The sequence below is a fragment of the Narcine bancroftii genome, unplaced genomic scaffold (assembly GCF_036971445.1).
Source record: "Narcine bancroftii isolate sNarBan1 unplaced genomic scaffold, sNarBan1.hap1 Scaffold_660, whole genome shotgun sequence".
In the NCBI taxonomy this organism is placed as follows: Eukaryota; Metazoa; Chordata; class Chondrichthyes; order Torpediniformes; family Narcinidae; genus Narcine; species Narcine bancroftii.
This window is the reverse complement of record NW_027212176.1, coordinates 2,088-21,459: the sequence shown is the minus strand read 5'-3', so window position 1 is coordinate 21,459 and position 19,372 is coordinate 2,088. Positions and strand designations below refer to the sequence as shown.

Genomic DNA, 19,372 nt, shown 5'->3' with positions numbered 1-19,372 from the left:
ATATAGGAATGGTTAGATGCCGGATGTGTATTTTCCAGTTGCTTTAGATTTTGCCTAATGGCGAGGTGTACCATTTTAAACCTGTCTTTTTTAACGATTTATTTTCTGCAGTTTTTTTTGCTGGTTGCTTGAGGTTGGCAGCTGCTTGAATTCCAGATAACAGGGGTTTTGCTGTACATATATAAAATTAAATACATAGAAGTTAAGCTGAGGTGATGGGGAGGAGTAGCTCTCTGAATGGAGAGGGAAGGGGGTGAAGAACTGGAGGAAAGGAGACAGGGATGAGGAGAGAGAGAGAGAGAGAGAGAGAGAGAGAGAGAGAGAGAGAGACCAGGGGAGAAGTTTAATTGAAACTGATTTTTTTCAGATTTATTGACAGAGTACATACATGATATCACATTCTTCTTTGGCTTGGCTTCACGGACGAAGATTTATGGAGGGGGTAAAAGTCCACGTCAGCTGCAGGCTCGTTTGTGGCTGACAAGTCCGATGCGGGACAGGCAGACACGGTTGCAGCGGCTGCAGGGGAAAATTGGTTGGTTGGGGTTGGGTGTTGGGTTTTTCCTCCTTTGCCTTTTGTCAGTGAGGTGGGCTCTGCGGTCTTCTTCAAAGGAGGTTGCTGCCCGCCAAACTGTGAGGCGCCAAGATGGACGGTTTGAGGCGATATCAGCCCACTGGCGGTGGTCAATGTGGCAGGCACCAAGAGATTTCTTTAGGTAGTCCTTGTACCTTTTCTTTGGTGCACCTCTGTCACGGTGGCCAGTGGAGAGCTCGCCATATAATACGATCTTGGGAAGGCGATGGTCCTCCATTCTGGAGACGTGACCCACCCAGCGCAGCTGGATCTTCAGCAGCGTGGACTCGATGCTGTCGATCTCTGCCATCTCGAGTACTTCGACGTTAGGGATGAAAGCGCTCCAAAGGATGTTGAGGATGGAGCGGAGACAACGCTGGTGGAAGCGTTCTAGGAGCCGTAGGTGATGCCGGTAGAGGACCCATGATTCGGAGCCGAACAGGAGTGTGGGTATGACAACGGCTCTGTATACGCTTATCTTTGTGAGGTTTTTCAGTTGGTTGTTTTTCCAGACTTTTTTGTGTAGTCTTCCAAAGGCGCTATTTGCCTTGGCGAGTCTGTTGTCTATCTCATTGTCGATCCTTGCATCTGATGAAATGGTGCACCCGAGTTAGGTAAACTGGTTGACCGTTTTGAGTTTTGTGTGCCCGATGGAGATGTGGGGGGGCTGGTAGTCATGGTGGGGAGCTGGCTGATGGAGGACCTCAGTTTTCTTCAGGCTGACTTCCAGGCCAAACACTTTGGCAGTTTCCGCAAAGCAGGACGTCAAGCGCTGAAGAGCTGGCTCTGAATGGGCAACTAAAGCGGCATCGTCTGCAAAGAGTAGTTCACGGACAAGTTTCTCTTGTGTCTTGGTGTGAGCTTGCAGGCGCCTCAGATTGAAGAGAATGCCATCCGTGTGGTACCGGATGTAAACAGTGTCTTCATTGTTGGGGTCTTTCATGGCTTGGTTCAGCATCATGCTGAAGAAGATTGAAAAGAGGGTTGGTGCGAGAACACAGCCTTGCTTCATGCCATTGTTAATGGAGAAGGGTTCAGAGAGCTCATTTCTGTATCTGACCCGACCATGTTGGTTTTCGTGCAGTTGGATAATCATGTTGAGGAACTTTGGGGGACATCCGATGCGATCTAGTATTTGCCAAAGCCCTTTCCTGCTCACGGTGTCGAAGGCTTTGGTGAGGTCAACAAAGGTGATGTAGAGTCCTTTGTTTTGTTCTCTGCACTTTTCTTGGAGCTGTCTGAGGGCAAAGACCATGTCAGTAGTTCCTCTGTTTGCGCGAAAGCCGCACTGTGATTCTGGGAGAATATTCTCGGCGACACTAGGTATTATTCTATTTAGTAGAATCCTAGCAAAGATTTTGCCTGCAATGGAGAGCAGCGTGATTCCCTATAGTTTGAGCAGTCTGATTTCTCGCCTTTGTTTTTGTACAGGGTGATGATGGTGGCATCACGAAGGTCCTGAGGCAGTTTTCCTTGGTCCCAACAAAGCTTGAAAAACTCATGCAGTTTGGCATGCAGAGTTTTGCCGCCAGCCTTCCAGACCTCTGGGGGGATTCCATCCATACCTGCTGCTTTGCCACTTTTCAGTTGTTCGATTGCACTAAAACACTATAAATAAACTGACTGTACAATACAAAGAGAATAAAAAGAAAATCCATAAAGTGCACAAGTAAGATCCTTAAATAAGTCTGAGTTTGTCATTGAGGAGTCTGATGGTGGAGGGGGAGCAGCTGTTCCTGAACCTGGTGGGTGTGAGCCTTGTGGCCCCTACACCTCTTCCCTGATGGCAGCAGCAAGCACAGAGCGTGTGCTGGGTGGTGAGGGTCTTTGACGATCGCTGCTGCCCTCTGACGGCAGTGTTCCCCGTAGATGTTCTAGATGGTGGGGAGGGCTTTGCCTGTGATGTTCTGGGCTGTGTCCACTGTCTTTTGGAGAGCTTTACGTTCAGGGCTATTGGTATCCCCATACCAGACCAGGATGCAGCCGGTCAGCACACCTCAGAAGAAATTTTCCACGGTTTCCGATGGTGAACCAAACTCTGCGAACCCCTGAGGATGTCGAGGTGCTGACGAGCTTTCTTCACAGTGCCATTGGTGTGTTGGGTCCAGGGAAAATCCTCCGAGACGGTGACTCCCAAGAACCTAGATTTGCTCACCCTCTTCACCTCTGATCCCCCAATGATTTTTATAACTGGCTTTCCTTTCCTGAAGTCAACAATCAGCTCCTCAGTTTTAACCAGCAGGAAAAAGAATCTCGGGGTTGCATGTACTCAATCGCTGGGTTCACCCTCCCACCAATGATCACCCGCGCACCTCCTGTAGCCTCACACAGGAAGATCCCACCGTGTTCAGGAGGGAGAAGAGAGTGAGAGGAGGGAGGGGAGAGAGAGGAAAGAGGGTGGAAGCAGTTATCAGAGCCAGACAAAAATTTACAGAAACCAAATGGCAAAGTGTTACAAAGTAAAAAAAAACGGGCTTTGTACACTACATCAGTGCCACAGTTAATGAAAATGATATCTATTCTTCACTGAGAATCAGGGGAGAGCGCGAACGCAGTCCCCCACTACCACAAATTTTGCAGTCGAGTATCCCGCATTTGGGGACATCGCAGGCGTCAGCACACCCGAAGTGCAATAGGTTAGCCTCGTCCTGGGAGATCGGCCATCATGACCACCGATTCTCCCCTGCCAGGTAAGTATGCTTCATTCAGCTCAGCCTCACGCCCCCAACCTCCATCCACACTCCTTAACATCATTGTGAGTTATCATTGTAAAACATTATATGGCACTATCCGACCAGCGAACGTTTCACTTTCACGTGTTGTCTTTAATTTATTTCATTATTCGTGATTTTTGTTAGATCTTCTCCTTCCGCACTTCTAATCTGCATATATGCCTTAAAAGGAAGAACGATTTCTTGGGCGCGGCCTGCAATTGGACACTCACCGCTGAGTGACACCCTGCTCCCCAGCACGTGTATCACTCACCAGCGCTGCCGCCGGAGGCTGCGAACCCAGTGCATCGCCCCAGCCCGCCCTGTGCCTCTACAGCTTCCCCCCCCCACCCAGCCCGGGTGGTCCAGGACCCAGCTTTCGACAGTGGGGAATTTGGGGTTTCCGTCGGGTACCAATACCCCTGAGCGTAAAGCCACGTAGCAGACACGGCCCAGCAGTCAACCTTGCGAATGAAGGACGGGGCGACGGGACCCAGACAATGTACCTGAAGGGCGGCGCAGGACCATCAGCTCACTGCTGCAATCCCGCAGGGTTCAAGGAAGCCCCCCTTATCCCAGTACTCAAGAGGTGACCTTACAGGCCTGTGGCCCTGACCTCCACCATTATGAAGTGCCATTTGAATCCACCTGGAGAAGAAACCGTACCACAGACGATGCTGTAGCCTTGTCCATTCACTCTGTCTTGGCCCACCTGGAGAACAACGCCTCAAACGCCAGCCTGCTGTTCACTGACTCCAGCCGGCATTGAATATGATCATTCCCCAGAAGCTGGTGGAGGAGCTGTCCTCGCTGGGACTCAACACCTCTCTCAGTCATTGGACCTGGACTTCCTAACAGAGAGCCTGGATCGGTAGCAGAACGTCGGGCAGCGTCACGCTGAGCGCGGGCACACCTCAGGGCTGTGTGCTCAGACCGCCCCTGTTCACGCTACTGATGTACGGCGGCATCGCCAGATCCCGCTCCGGTGGAGTGATCAAGTTTGCAGACAACACAACAGTCATTGGCCTCATCAACGATGAGTCACTCTGCGGAGAAGGGGTGGAAAATCTCGTTGAATGATTTTCTTTGCTCTCCCTGTATTGCACAGTTTGTTTACATTCGTTACCTGTTCACACTTCTTTGATTGTTTACATTTACGCTGCGTACAGTTTACTTTTTGCGTTACCAATTAGAGGTAATTCTGCCATCCCTGCGGGAAAAAGGAATCTCAGGGTTGTATGTGATGTCATGTACGAACTCCGACAATAAATCTGAATTCTGCTTTTTTATAGGTTAACCAATCCTCTATCCATGCTAAACCATCACCCCAAATTCCATGCATCCTATCTTCTGTACAAGTCTATTATGCGGCACCTTATCAAGCACCTTCTGGAATCCAGGTGAACAATGCCCACCCGCTCTCCTCTATTTAATGTGCTCATTATATCCAGTGAGTTTGTCAAACAGGACCTGCCTTTATTGAATCAATGCTGCTCTGCCTTTTTGCTCCACATACCTTGCTATTAATGACACCTTCAAGCATTTTCCCAACTGCAGATGGTCAACTTTCGCCGATATCCTTTTTCGTATGTGACATTCGTTGTCTTCCAATCTACCGGGATTTGGCCAGAGTCCAGAGAATTTTGGGAAATTATTATCAAAGCCTTGACTAGAACTGCTGCTATTTCTTTCCGTACCCTGGGATCCATTCCATCAGAACCAGGAGACTTATCAATCTTTAAACCCTCTGGTTTTCTGAGTTCGACCTCATTAGTCATAGCTATTACATTCACCTCCCATCAAATCCACAACATCTGGCTTTGACATGCTCTATGTGACCTCCAACATAGAAATAGTCATTTCCTCATTATCCAATTTCAATTCCCTCATTATTATTTCATTATTTTCCAATTTCAGTTCTCCCCTTCTCATCTTCCAAGGGGCCAACCTTCACTTTAGCCACCCTTTTGCACTTTATTTAATAATAAAGACTTCTTCTGTCCATTTTTATATTTTGTGCTCATCATTCCTCTGCCTTCTCTCTCTTTAGAGCTCGCTTTGTGTTTTTTTTTGTTGCTTGTTCCCTTGTAGGTTCAGTGAAGTGCTGTTCAAAAAAGCCTTCACGTGTGCCTTCTAGGAAATCCTCCTCAAGGTTGTTTTAACCAAGCTGATTCACCCAGTTTTATGTGCATGTTACAGTCCCCCACAATAACTGCTGTTCTATCCTTACATGCCTGAGCCATTAGGTGGGCTGTGGACAATTCTCTTTATTTTGTGTGCGGAGGATACGTGGCCTCCCTGCCTGTCTGGAGTGTGTGTATTGTGGGTGGTCACATGGCCTTCCTTCCTGTCTGAAACTTATTCGGAAGTCACATCACCTGTCAATCTCCGGCCTCCCATTCATGGATTCCTTGCCGTTGGCTAATTTAAATCACCTAGGGTCATTATTGGCTTGAAGCACAGATCAGCTCTGTAGAGAACACACTCTCTCTCTGCCTCGTGGTCCAAGCCCCACGCCAAGTCGCTGCTGTGGACATTGCTGGAAGTGTCGCAGGTAAGGTGTGCGCTACACCGAAGATGAGTTATAGAATTGCAATTGATCAATTCTTGCAGAGAATTCCCCGCGTTGGTCGGGGAACCAGGGGTGTGTAAGAGTCCCTGTTAGCAGCACACAGGAAGATCCCATCGTATTCAGGAGGGGGAGGAGAGGGTGGAGCGTGAGAGAGGAATGAGGAAGGGGAGAGGAAAGAGGGTGGAAGCAGTTCCCAATCGCACCTCGGGGCCAGACAAATATTTACTACATGGCGAAAATGTTTCGAAGGAGAAAAGCAGAGAACTTCACTGGGTGCAGAGTCTGATGGTCCAGGCAGTGACGCTGCATCAGTATAGGCTTTAAACGCTAAAGCAATGCGTTAAGCAACGAAAAAGAACTGTCTTTCACAGAGGATCAGGGAAGAGCGCGAACGCAGTCCCCCACTACCACAAATTTTGCAGTCGAGTATCCCGCATTTGGGGACATCGCAGGCGTCAGCACACCCGAAGTGCAATGGGATAGCCTCGTCCTGGGAGATCGGCCATCTTGACCACCGATTCTCCCCTGCCAGGTAAGTATGCTTTAATGTGCTCGCTCCCACTCACCCAAGCTCTACCGTTATCTCTTAATGTCATTAGGCGTAATTATTTTGACACCTCATATTGCACTGACTGATCAAAGGGAGTTTTATTTCCATGTTTTGTCTTTAATTGTTTTCTTCACTGTTAAATGTTTTAATCTTTTCTTTTGGTGGCCTAATTTACATTCCTTCCTTAAAAGGAAGGACCATCCGGGAGCCAGATCGCAATTGGACATTCACCACTGAGTGATACACTGCTCTCAGCGCATGCGTTCCACTACACTTGGCTTCCTGTGGACGCTGCGTGACCTGCGGAGCTGGGCTGCAACCACACGGCGGCTGTAAGGCTTCCCTCTGCTGCATCGCTGGTCTGCGTTCCATCATTCCCAACCCCCGTGTTTTCTGGGTGGTGTTTGCACTCCCCCCACCCCCCCTCCCCGGCCATATGGGTTCGGTTCATGGGGCACCAACTTTGACGGGAATGATCAAACTCAATCCCAGAACCATCAAATCTAGGGGGCAGCGAGCTTTCTTTCCAGGTGTTAGTGGGGCGCTACTGAAATGAAGGAAACAATTCGACGAAGTCAAAAAGGTCCTGCGAAGCAAAGGGGTGGGATGTTGGCTATTGCACCTGGTGAGGCTGAAAGTGCTATTAGCCTGGGGTGTCAAAAAGTTCTATCCAGAGGCAAAGGAGGCGATGAGATTCGCCAAATTTCAAGAGGCTACCGGGGGAGAAGGGTGTAGGTTGGAGTGAGTGTATTAGTAGAAATGAATTTTATTAAGTTCTGACTAAAGTGGCATTTGAGGATGTATATAGTTGGGGAGCTTGTGGAGGGGAGGGAGTAAGATGGGTGTTGCAGGCATGGCTTGGTTTGGTAAGAGAATTGGCGCCAGAGTGCTAGCGGTGGCAGCAGGCGAAGGGGTGGGGGTCCTTGGGGGGGTTGGGAGATGGGGGAAGGGGTACATATTGTTTTTATTTGCTGAAGGTGGCTTTCTTTTTAATTTTTTAAGAACGTACCCAAGTTCTGAGTGGGTGTGGACATCTGCGGTCAAGGTCTGTTGGGCGAAAAGGGACGGAAGATGTGGGGCAAAGGAAGATCGGGAAAGGGAGGGCGGTAATGATATTAGGACATCCCTGAGGTGATGGATGAGATAATTAAGGTAATAAATATGAATGTTAATAGAATCAATGGAATGATAAGGAGGAAAAGAGTCTTGGCACATCTTGGAGAGAGACAGGTGGACATGGTGCAGCGGGCTGAGCAACCCCGTGGTGAGACGGGCCTAATGACCGCACCAGTCAGCTGACCTAAGATGGCACAGGCCACCCCCCTTTCATGACAGAGAAGGCTGCGGTTGACACCATGTGCTTCCGGGTGGCGCACCGCCGGCCAAGGAGTGACGCCGCGACGAGCTGACGTCGCTTCCGGAGGCTGGCTCAAACGTCACCAGAAGTGGGCGCACCCTTTGTGCAACGCAGTGGATTTGAACAATAAAGTCGATTTATTGGTTCACCCTTGGACTGCATGGACGTCTCTTTATTCCGTTCTGATGATGCATTGTCAGATATACTTGGAATCCAGGACTCTGGATATGTCCCAAATTACGATGATGAAAAGTTTATACAGGATATATTTTTGAAAGTATCTGGGTGGGTGGGTGGGTGATGGGATTTCAATTTTTGTCTGGATCCGGCCATGGATAAATCGGCAAAGAAGGTCACAAGGGTTAGGGTAGCTAGGTTCACCCTGGCTTTCATGAAGGAGTTGAATCTTGCCTGGAGGAGGCTGAATCCAAGAGTAAGGGATTACTCTTTTTATTCGCAGCCGCATAACTCCGACACTCAGATTGATTTTTTTTCTTGGCGTCAGCCCAACTGGAGGGTAGGATAGTGGAAGCCAGGTAGAAGGCACGGCTGCTGTTGGAGCACGATTTTAATGCCGGATAAGCAGGCCCCAGTGTATAGATCGTGCCTGAACATGACATTGTTGGGAAAATGGAAATTTGTGGCTTTGGGAGTGCTCAGATAGATTTGTTCTGTGAGATGATCTGCCCCTCTACTGAGGATAACTTCCTGATATGGGACACATTAAAGGCTTATTTAAGGGGCCAGATAATTGGGTACACCAAGAATGTCAAAAATTAGGTTAATGATCTGGAATTGGAGATAACACAAATGGAAAAGTACTGGGCAGGGAAAAGAAATATAGAAACTTGCTGAATAAAAAAACTTGAGTACAATATGCTGCAAATGCATAGGATGGAAAAGTTGGTTCTAAGATCCAGACAGCAGTACCATGAGCTGGGGGAGAAGGCCCATAAAATCTCATCTTGGTAGGTGAGGGCAGAGGAGGCTTCCAGAATAGTCAACTTGATTCAGACAGGGGAAAGTAAGACCTCATGCAGGCCAAAAGAAATAAATGACATTTAAAGAATTCTATGAAGAAATTTATAAATCAGAGTCAGGGAGAGACTGCACCAAAATAGATGAATTCTTGCACCCATTGGACTTGCCAAATTTAGGACAGGAGGAGCAAGAGGGGCTGAGTGCTCCATTTATTAAGGATGAAATGGAATGGGCTCTGGGCTCTTTACAGGTGGGCAAGATCCTGGGAGAGGATGGCTTCCTCGCCAAATTTTACAAGGAATTCAAGGACTTCTTGTAGCCCTTTCTTATGAAGGTGGCAGATCAGGCGGCAGAAACGGATACCCGCCTGGAATCTTTCACAACAGCAATCATTATGGTAATACCAAAAGAAGACAGGGATCCCCTGAAACCTGCCTCATATAGGCCTATTACATTACTGAATGCCGATTACAAAATAATCGCAAAAGCATTGGCAAACATGCTGTTGAAACACCAGCCAAAGTTAACAAACCCAGATTAGGTTGGTTTCATAGAAAACATAGCTAGACTGCTAAGCATTGCACATCTAGCACAATCAAGGGTGGACCCGGGAGTGGCCATAACTTTGGATGCAGAGAAGGCCTTCAACAGACTGGAGTGGGATTTTCTGTTGAAGGTGCTGCAGAAATTCAGATTGGGACACACAATTTATCAATTGAGTTAAGGCTCTTTATCATAAACTTCAAGCCAAAATTATTACAAATGGGCAGATATCTCCAGCGTTTTCCTTGAATGGGTCAAGTAGACAAGGTTGTCCTTTGTCCTGGGCTCTATTCATACAGGCTATAGAGCCACTGGGAGAGCCCATTTGGCAGGATCCAGACATAAGGGGGTTGAATGTGGGCCGGTGGAATACAAAATTCAGCCTTCTTGTTGATGATGTGTTAGTATATTTAATGAATCTGAGGTTTGGGTGGGGGGGGGGGGGGGTTATTGGCCAGGCTGGTCCTCAGCCTGGCCAATATTGGATACAGAGTAAATCTGAATAAGATTGAGGTTATGCTTCTAACAAATGGGGATTACGATCAGGATGAATGTGACAGTGAGTTCGAGTGGCTGAGGGAAAGGATAAAGTACTTGGGGGTCAAATTAGAAAAGGATTTATGTAATTTGTACAAGCTTAATTTTATCACTTTGTTCCGGAGCATTGAGGAAGACCAGGTCAGCTGGAAGACTTTGCCCATTACATTCATGGGCAGAGTCAACTGTGTCAAAATGAAGCTGATTTCAATATCCTACCCATTGCATTGCCTCAGGGATTTTTTTTAAGGTCCTCAACGAGTGTGTCAGGAAGTTTCTTTGCAATGGGAAAGTGGCTAGAATCTCCATGGAAAAGTTAACATGGGATTATAATTTGGGGAATTAAAATGACCTGGCTATCAAAAGTATTATGGGGATCCCAAGTGAGATTTATCGCCTCGCTATTTGAGGGAGAAGGGGGCCCCAGTGTGGACGCAGATTGGGCTGCATTCGTTAACTCTTAAAGAAAACAGATAACCCCCATTTTAAAACGTACTTCAGACATGGAAAAGGATAAAACAAGGTATTGGATGGAAGGTGGGGATATCCCCCAAAATGCCCCTGACTCAGAATAATTTAGTAACCTTGACTCTGGGAAATAATGTCCTGGACACCTGGTGCCCGAGGGGGGGAGTCAGGTGTATCGAGGATTGTCACAAAGGTGGGGGGGTGGGTATGTAGGCAACTTATGTCATTTGAGCGATTGAGAAACAAGTATAATTTGTTCAACATGACATTCTTCCATTATCTGCAAATAAGATCTTTTTTTTGATAATTTTATTTATTAATCATGGTAAGACATAGAATTAAAAATACGACTGAAGGAAAAATAAAATACATACATGATGTTGCTGTAAATAATACCACATAACCCCCCCCCCCTCTAAACTACCCCAAAGAAGAAAAGAAGAGGTGATCACATAATATAAAACTCTCAATCAGTTGTTTGCCATGGTTTGGAGCTACACCATAGATGAGTGGGAAGATTAATAATCGAACCCCATATATTCCAAATACGGGCTCCAAGTTTAACAAAAAAAGAATAGTTATTACAAAGATTATATGTTACCTTTTCCAATGGAACACAAGATCTCATTTCCAAATACCATCTTTAACTCCTATGGACGCTGCTAGACCTGCTGGGCTCCTCCAGTGTTTTCACTGCAATCACAGCATCTCACGGAGTCCAGTGATTCTCAACCTTCCCTTCCCACTCACATCCCACTTTAAGTAATCCCTAGGCCATGGGTGCTCTGTGATTAGTAAGGGATTGCTTAAGGTGGGATGTGAGTGGGAAGGTTGGGAATCACTGCTCTAGACCCAATTGTTACTGAAATATTTTGCTTGAGAAAAATTGTAATTGGCCCATTTCCATTGGAGTTCTGAAACCCTGCACATAATGAGTCAATGAGGGACGATTAAAACAATGATTCTCAACCTTTTTCTTTCCACACACATCCCACTGTAAGTAATCCCTATGCCGTCAGTACTCTGTGATTAGTAAGGGATTGCTTACAGTGGGATGTGAGTGGAAAGAAAAACTTTAAGAACCACCAACTTAGGGGATATTCTAAGAAAAATTAGAAGAGTGGGTTTTCCCATGACCCGGAGCTGTTCCTCTTGGCGAATATGGGAGAAGTGCAGTTTAGACTGATGTAAGGTAAAACATCATGAGATGGGAATGTGTAAGGAGTTACCCTGCCCTGTACAGGGCTGTAACAAGATGTAAATGCATCCTTGTACTTACAAGATAAGAGAGACATTGATGGATTGAGAGGCAGGAAGCTAGCAGGGAAAGGATAGCAACAGTTTTAGTCATTGGACAAGTAATGATATGATGATGTTCTAAGCATGTATCCAAGGGTATAAAAAATCACCATTTTGCTGATAACGGCAGAATGCATTCTCCGACTAACATGGTTAGTCGCAAGTGTTACAATCCGGTAATAAAGAACAAAGAACCCTGATTTCGACTCAGTCTGGTGTTTGTCTCACTCATTCATGAACAAAGCAGACCTAACACTGACTAAGTTCAACGATCCCATACAGACTGCTAAAGCAACAAAGGAGATTTTTCAAAGCTAAAAACTGGAAAGTTCTCTATTGACCAAGTCAGTCACCCGATCTAAATCCAAAGCAGCATGGCTTCCATGCGCTGAAGAGAAAACTTAAAGGGACAAGTCCCCGAAACAAGCAGGAGCTGAGGACGGCTGCAGTAGAGGCCTGGCAGAGCACCATCAGAAAAGAGACTCAGGATCTGGTGATCTCTACGAATCACATACTTCAACAAGTCATTCTTTGCAGGCAGGAATATGCAACATCGTACGAAACATGACTGCTTTCATATACATACTATTGTTATGTTCCCTTGGACTGAGGGGAATGTGTATAAAACGTGTTGTAATTTTGACATGGTCCAACCAAAATCTGGAACGTGCACTTTAATCATAGGTGAATTGTGTGATTACAAATTTAAAACTGTGGTTGGAGTATGGGAAAAAAAAGTGTCCTTGCCCCAAACATTATGGAAGACACTGTACATTTAAGATACAGTGAAACAGATTTTTGCATAGTGGGGGAAGGTGGCTCTGGGTTCATGGCCACATCAGCTGTCATCTCACTGAATGTGGAAGCAGGCTCCTGGGACCCTCTGGCCTGGCTGTGTAGCGTGAATAAAACCTCTCACGACTGGAGGGAGAACCCTTTTATTAGCTTACAACTAAGAGTAGGGTCTCACAGTGGTCTTCGGAAGGGTTCTGGGTTTAGACGGGAAATTGGGGTTATATGTGGACAGATCCAGCCATCAGCCCAACGCACTAGCAGGGAATCCCAGTTCGCTGCAGGGATTTGGAGTTTCCTGGGGCAGCTTTGGGAGCGCTGGGATCTCCTCCAGCCGCACATTACATATCAAAGGGCAGCGGTTTGGCCAGCCCTGCTCCAGATCACCCCTCAACCTGACATCATAACCTTGCTGTTCATCTTAGCTCCAGCATTTGTGGTTGAGCAATTCAGAGGGTCTGTCTGGGTGGGGTTGGGGGGAGGGGGGGAGAGAATGGGGGAGTGGTTAGTGAGCAATTCAAACCCACTTAAATACCAGCGGTTACCCCACCCTCACCGGAGAAAAACCCACAGACCTTTCCCCTCACCCACACAGAATAAAACGCTCAGACCCTTCCCTCCCCCACACAGAATAAAACCCATGGACATCACCACCACACGGATTAAAACCCAAAGACCCCCTCAACATGGATTAAAATGCTCAGACCACCCACCCCCACCGGAATAAAACCCTCAGACCCCTCCCCCAACAAGGATTTCAATCCACAGTGCCCACTGCCCCCTGGGCTGGGAATAAAACCTACAGACCCCCACTCCCACCACCCTGGACTGGGAATAAAATTCGGGGGAACCCCATTACCGACCACCCCCACCTCCCCCAGCCCTGCACCCCACCCCACCCCCACCACCATGGGAGAGACATCTGCACCATTGAAGACTAGGACTGGAATTCCTGCATCCAGTCCAGAGGAGGTGGCTGTGTCCAGGGGGAGTTGGGATGGGGACCAGTCACAGCCAATGTGTTGCTCCGGGCCGGGGGGGGAGGGCAAATGTGATAATTCCCCTCCAGTCCTATCTCTCCTCTTCCTTCTTCCTCCAATAATTGCAACCACCTGCAAATGCGCGGTAACATATTCCAATGGCCATGAACAGCAAGACCAGGAAGAGAATAACAATGACCACATCTCTATGTCTGGATGTCTGATCTGTCAGAATTTAGAGGAATAGTCAGATGCTGGACAGAGTTCGCAGAACTCCTGGTTATTCCACCCACCGCCCGACATGGCAAACACTAAGTACCCCTCGTTCCCCCCTCCTGAAACTCAGGCCCTCCCTTACCAGGATATGGACCTGACCTTCCCTCCTTCCCCAGTATACTGACCCCACCCTCCCTCCCCTCCTGTCTGTCCCCATCTCTCCCCTCCTCTCCTCTCTTGGTCTCTCTCCTCCCTCCTTCCCCCCTCTATTGGTTTCTTCCCTCACTCCACCTTCTTCTGGTCTGACCACTCCCTCCCCCCTCTCCTGGTCAGACCCCTCCAACTCTCCTGGTCTGATCAATCCCCTCTCCCTCCCAAATCTCCTGGTCTGTCCCCTCCCTCCCCATTCTCCTAGTCTATCCTTCCTCCTCTCCTGGTCCCTCCTCCCTCCCTCCCTGTCTTTCCCACACCCCTTCTCTCGTCTCTCTCCTCCCTCCCTCCTCCCCCATTCCTGGTCTGAGCCCTCTCTCCCCCTTCTCCTGGTCTGTCCACTCCCTCCCTCCCTCTATCAACCCCACTCTTGGTCTGTCACCTCCCTCCCTCCTCGCCTGATCTGACCAACCCCACCTCCCCACATTGCCATCATCGAGTGCCTTACCCAGGAGCAGAATGAGGGGCTCATCCAGACCTTGGTGCTCGACCTGAAAGGTGAACTGGGCAGGGTGAGAGGGTTCCACTTCCACTCTCTTGGTCAGCTGGTAGGTGCTGTCATGGTTGGGAAGGATCCCATGGGACTGGGTCTCTCCCAGGACACGGTCGTCCTGCATCACCTCAATGGCCTGGGGATAGAAACCATTGGCTCTTCAGGAGATGTGGCATCCGTTGGGGGAGGAAGTGAAGGAGAAATTGGGGATCTGAGGGGAGGAGGCAGAGGGGGGACATTGAGGGGCTGGGAAGGCAGAGGGGTACAGGGAGGGAGGTTAATGAAGGGGATGAGTGGGGGCAGAGGTGAGGGGGAGTGCAGAGAGGAGGGAGGGAGGGGAATTATTGGTGGAGGCACAGAGGACGATTACATTGGACAACAAAGATTTTGGTTCCTGAACACTTTTGGGTGTATTTTATTGATTTTTGGCTACTGATCATGGAAATCACCTTAAATATTTCCTATCATGAACTATTTTTTTTATAGATATAATCTATATTTGTAAATTCCCATCATATTTTAGGTATTGTGGCGGTGTACATCTGAATGCAGGCGAACTGGTTCTGCATTGTTACGGCCGCAGAGCAGCCATATCAAGATGGTGCCACTGGGTGCTGCTTCTTCCACGATCAAGCAGGCCACACATGTGCACTCGGCTGCGCTGTGATGTCACCGCCTACACGGGGGCAGGACTTACAGGCTGCCTTAAACCGCGGGCTGTTTAAGTAAACCGTTGGAAGTGCAAGCAACTTACAGTGTGCAGTCACCTCATTTCATGTCCCCTAGTAGCTCCTGCCACAGAATATACTAGTACATTGCCCAGACAGCAAGCTGTTTTGGTCAGTCTGGGCATGTCTGGGCATGCACTCATTGCAGGTGCTGTACAAATGTTGTTTTAGGCCTGGGCACCAGTGGAAGGCATTTCAAGAGGTTGTTGAGAATTTTCTTGGCAACTACAGAGCCCCAAACTACATCCAGCTGATTGTCGACATGCTTCAAGCAGACAAAACCATGAAATGGAATATGTCATTGAAAATTCATTTTCTGCATTCGTACTTGCTGCCCTTGGTGCAGTCAGTGATGGGCACGGTGAAAGTTTTCACCGGGAAAAGCGGTATCAGGGCAACTGGAATCCATCAACGCCAGATGACTGTTGTTGGACACCGAGACTAGATGCTGAAAACCTTTTTGGGTCAGTTGAACTGACGCCATGTGTCACCATCGTTATGTGTTTAAACATGCTAAATTCAATCAAAGTTCATTGAATGTTCTTTCAACTTTCTACGTGATACAGCAAATCTGAAATTATCTCTGTGTTCGGCTTGAAGATGTCGATCATAATCTCCAATTTTTTTTAAAAATAAGGAAGCAAACCTTCTGAAAAAAAATGGTTGTCCAGTGATATTTATGGTGGGTGGGGAGGCTGAAGGAGTGAGAGAAGGGGGAGGTGAAGGGGGTGAAAGAAAAGAGGAACGGAAGAGGATCAGAAGTAAAACATGAAAGTCTGCAGACACTGTGGTTGAAGTTAAAATACAAGGTCAAACTGTGTCCGTTATATAGCAAAGACATTGAATCAAGGTGTGGGAAACTGTTGGCAAGCGTGAGAGGGTGAGGGCGGGCATGATGGTGGTGGGGGGTGGTGTGGGGGGCACGAGAGGGAAGGAGGGGGAGGGGGTGGAGGGGAGTGGGAGTGAGAGGGGTGAGGGGAAAGGTGAGGGGTGAGGGGAAGGCAGTGGGGTGAGGGGAAGGGAGAGGGGTGAGGGGAAGGGAGAGGGGTGAGAGGGGAGGGAAAATGAGAGAGGTGGAGGGGAAGGGGAGGGTGAGAGGTTGGAGGGGAGGGGGTAGGGAGAAGGGTGAGGGGAGGGGGAAGGTGGCAGGGAAAGTGAGAGGTGGTGGGCAAGGGGAGGGTGAGGGTTTGGGGGGAAGGGAGAGGGGTACAGGGGAAGAGAGAGGGGGAGGAGGGGAGGGGGAAAGGGAGAGGGGGTGGAGGGGAGGGGAGAGAGAGGAGGGGAGGGGAAGGGGGTGGAGGGGGAGAGAGTGGAGGGAAGGGGAGTATGAGGGGGTGGAGTGGAGGGGGAAAGGAGAGGGGAGAGAGTGGAGGGCAGAGAGAGTGGAGGGGAGGGGAGAGAGAGTGGAGGGAAGGGGGAGAGAGTGCAGGGAAAGGGGAGAGAGTGCAGGGAAAGGGGAGAGAGTGCAGGGAAAGGGGAGAGAGTGGAGGGGAAGGGAGAGAGGAGGGGAAGGGGAGAGAGTGGAGAGGAGAGAGTGGAGAGGAGGGAGAGAGAGGGGAGGGGAGGGAGAGAGAGTGGAGGGGAGAGAGTGGAGAGGGAGGGGAGGGAGAGAGAGTGGAGGGGCTGGGGTAAGAAGGGAGAGAGAGTTGTAAGGTGAGGGAGAGGGAGGCAAAAGAGGGGAGAAGTGAGACAGGGGCGTGTAAGGGATAAGAGAATTGAAGGAAAGACGTAGCAAACATACTACTTATAACAAACCCCCCCACCCAAGACCTCACTCCACTAGTGATACAAACCCCACAGGTGAGAAACCCCCCCAACGGAGGCTCCACTGACCCTCCCCCGACCCCCCCCCCTCCTCACTCACTGGGCTTCAGCTAACGCTCTCCAATCTGGCCGTATTTCTTCAGCCACTTGATACATTCCACCTCCAGGTAGTTTTTCCACTCAGCGTGCTCCATTTTTTCAATTAATGCCACTGTGTTTGGTTTCCTGGTCCAGGGCAACAGACGTCTCCCACACCAGGCTTTCCTTGTTGAATATGATGAAGTCCTCCTCCCGTTCCAGCCGTACTTTGCAAAGCTGGTGGTGGAGCCGTCATCCTGCAGCTCATAGCCGGTCAGCCTCAGGTATGTGTGGACCCCTCGATCATGCGGGGGAGGCATGGCCCGTCAGTGGGGTGGAGCGGGGGAATGAGAGGATCTGATCCCTCCCACATGCTCCCAGTGCAGGGTGAATCTTTCCTCCCCCCCCACCCCCCCAACCTGGTCCCAGTGCAGGACTTCCCCCACCCCCACCTAATTCCAGTGTGTGGGTGTACGCCCTCCCCCCCCAACCTGGTCCAAGTACAGGAATTTCCCCCCCCCCCACTTAGTCCCAGTGCGGGGTGTACACCTTTCCCCGCGCCACCTGGTCCCAGTGCAGGTAATTTCCCCCCCCCCCCACCTAGTCCCAGTGTGGGGTGTACGCCCTCCCCACCAACCTGGTCCCAGTGCAAGACTTCCCCCCCCCCAACCTAATCCCAGTGTGGGGTGTACGCCCTCCCCACCAACCTGGTCCCAGTGCAAGACTTTCCCCCCCCAACCTAATCCCAGTGTGGGTGTACGCCCTCCCTCTGCCCACCTGGTCCCCAGTGCAGGACATTCCCCCTGCCCCACCTAATCCCAGTGCGGGGTGTACGCCCTCCCCCCCCAATCTGGTCCCAGTGCAGGACTTTCCCCCCCTGCACCTAGTCCCCAATGCGCGGGGTATGCCCCTCCCCCCCAACCTGGTCCCAGTGCAGGATATTTCTTTCCCCCCCCAACTAATCCCAGTGCGGGGTGTACAGCCTTTACCCCGCCCACCTGGTCCCAGTGCAGGTAATTACCCCTCCTCCCACCTAGTCCCAGTGCGGGATGTTTTCTCCCCAAGCCCCACCCCCGCCTCCCCCCAAACCTGGTACCTGTGCAGGATGTGCTCTCCCCAACCCCCCTCCCCCCCCCCCCCCAAAAAAACCTGCTCCTAATATGGGATGTACTCTTCCCCCAATCTGGTCCCAGTGCGGACATCTCCTCGCCTCACTCCTGGCTGGTGACCCTGCACTCACCCTCTGTCTATGTTAGTCTGTTCCTGCAGGGTCCTGATGTGATTCTTGCGTATCTGCAATGTATTCCAGCTACAAGTTTGTCTCCTTCTCCCAGTACTCGGGCCACTGACTCTTCTCCATCCACCGCTGTCACGGCACCGCTCGTCCCGCATCACTGTCGTGGTGAACGATTGGCACCTCGTCCACGTACCCAATCACCACAAACTCGGGAACCTCTGACACCATCGCCGTCACCGCCATGTGGATATAATGGAGCGAGTGGAGGCTGAAAGTGGAGCAGAGTCAGGGACCCTGGTCACCAATAACCCCCTGCGTCACTGAGAACCCCCTCTGTCAGCAAGATCCACCTTCCGTCACCGAGATCCCCTCTCGTTGTTTACAAATATGACTGAGTTTTCATGTGAAGAGGTGCTGAGGAAGTGTGAGAAGGGCAGATGGTCACCCCTGTCCACATGGACAAGTGTGACACCATGGTTATTGTAGCCATTAGCGCAACGCCAGTGACCCAGGTTCAAATCTGCCACTGCCTATAGGGAGTTTGTCCCCATGACCATGTGGGTTTCCTCCAGGTGCTCCCATATTCCAAATACATACGGGTTGGGAGGTTAATTGGTCGCATGGATGCATATGGGCAACTTGGGCCTGTGGGTTGTGTGACAGAGTATATAGAGATGTTTGGGAGATAAACTGGGAAAGGTTTGTTAGAGCACTTCACACACTCTTTAAAACACAGAATTTTTGCAGTAGTTTTACAGAGGCCTCACTGACTGCTATTTGCAAAAGGCACGAAGTGGCACATGCACCAGTCGTTTTGTCTGGAAAACAGTTTGCTGTCTGGAAGAGCAGGTGATCTTTGCAGGCAGAGGCAGAACAGCTTTGCTCTCAGAGTGGGAGGGAGTTAGAGAGAGAAGACACACAGGCTTCGGAAGCTTTGGAAGCCGACCTGGTCAAAGGAGAGGACTGGCTGTCTGGTGTTTCCCTTGCAAAAGGGGAAACAAAAAGGAACTCTGTGATGACCTGAAAGAAAGAGGTTATCATCTGGAGAATCAGAGCGGGGAAAGTTTTGTCAGCAAGACACTAGAGTGGATGATTAAGTAGGAATCAGATGTGGATGTCCTGGAACTAGAAAACTCTCTCTCTGAAAACCACCAGAACCCTCCTGAGTGGTAACCATTTCCCTGTTAAGCACCAAAGCCTGGTGAACTTTAGTAATGTTAACTTCTGTGCACAGTACAAGAATTGCCTGCAACCAGTGAGATTGGACTGTTGAACCAAAGAA

At 49.5% G+C, this 19,372-nt stretch overlaps 2 non-coding genes and 1 pseudogene across 2 annotated transcripts; all 3 read right to left on the bottom strand.

Moving 5' to 3' along the window:
- Positions 1-3,108: 3,108 nt before the first annotated feature.
- On the bottom strand, positions 3,109-3,272 carry LOC138751085 (U1 spliceosomal RNA). Its single transcript, XR_011349702.1, has one exon. It is a non-coding gene; the product is annotated as a U1 spliceosomal RNA (small nuclear RNA).
- Positions 3,273-6,233: 2,961 nt separating this feature from the next.
- LOC138751086 (U1 spliceosomal RNA) lies at positions 6,234-6,397 on the bottom strand. Its single transcript, XR_011349703.1, has one exon. It is a non-coding gene; the product is annotated as a U1 spliceosomal RNA (small nuclear RNA).
- Positions 6,398-13,455: 7,058 nt separating this feature from the next.
- LOC138751084 (major histocompatibility complex class I-related gene protein-like) lies at positions 13,456-18,391 on the bottom strand (annotated as a pseudogene).
- Positions 18,392-19,372: the final 981 nt, after the last annotated feature.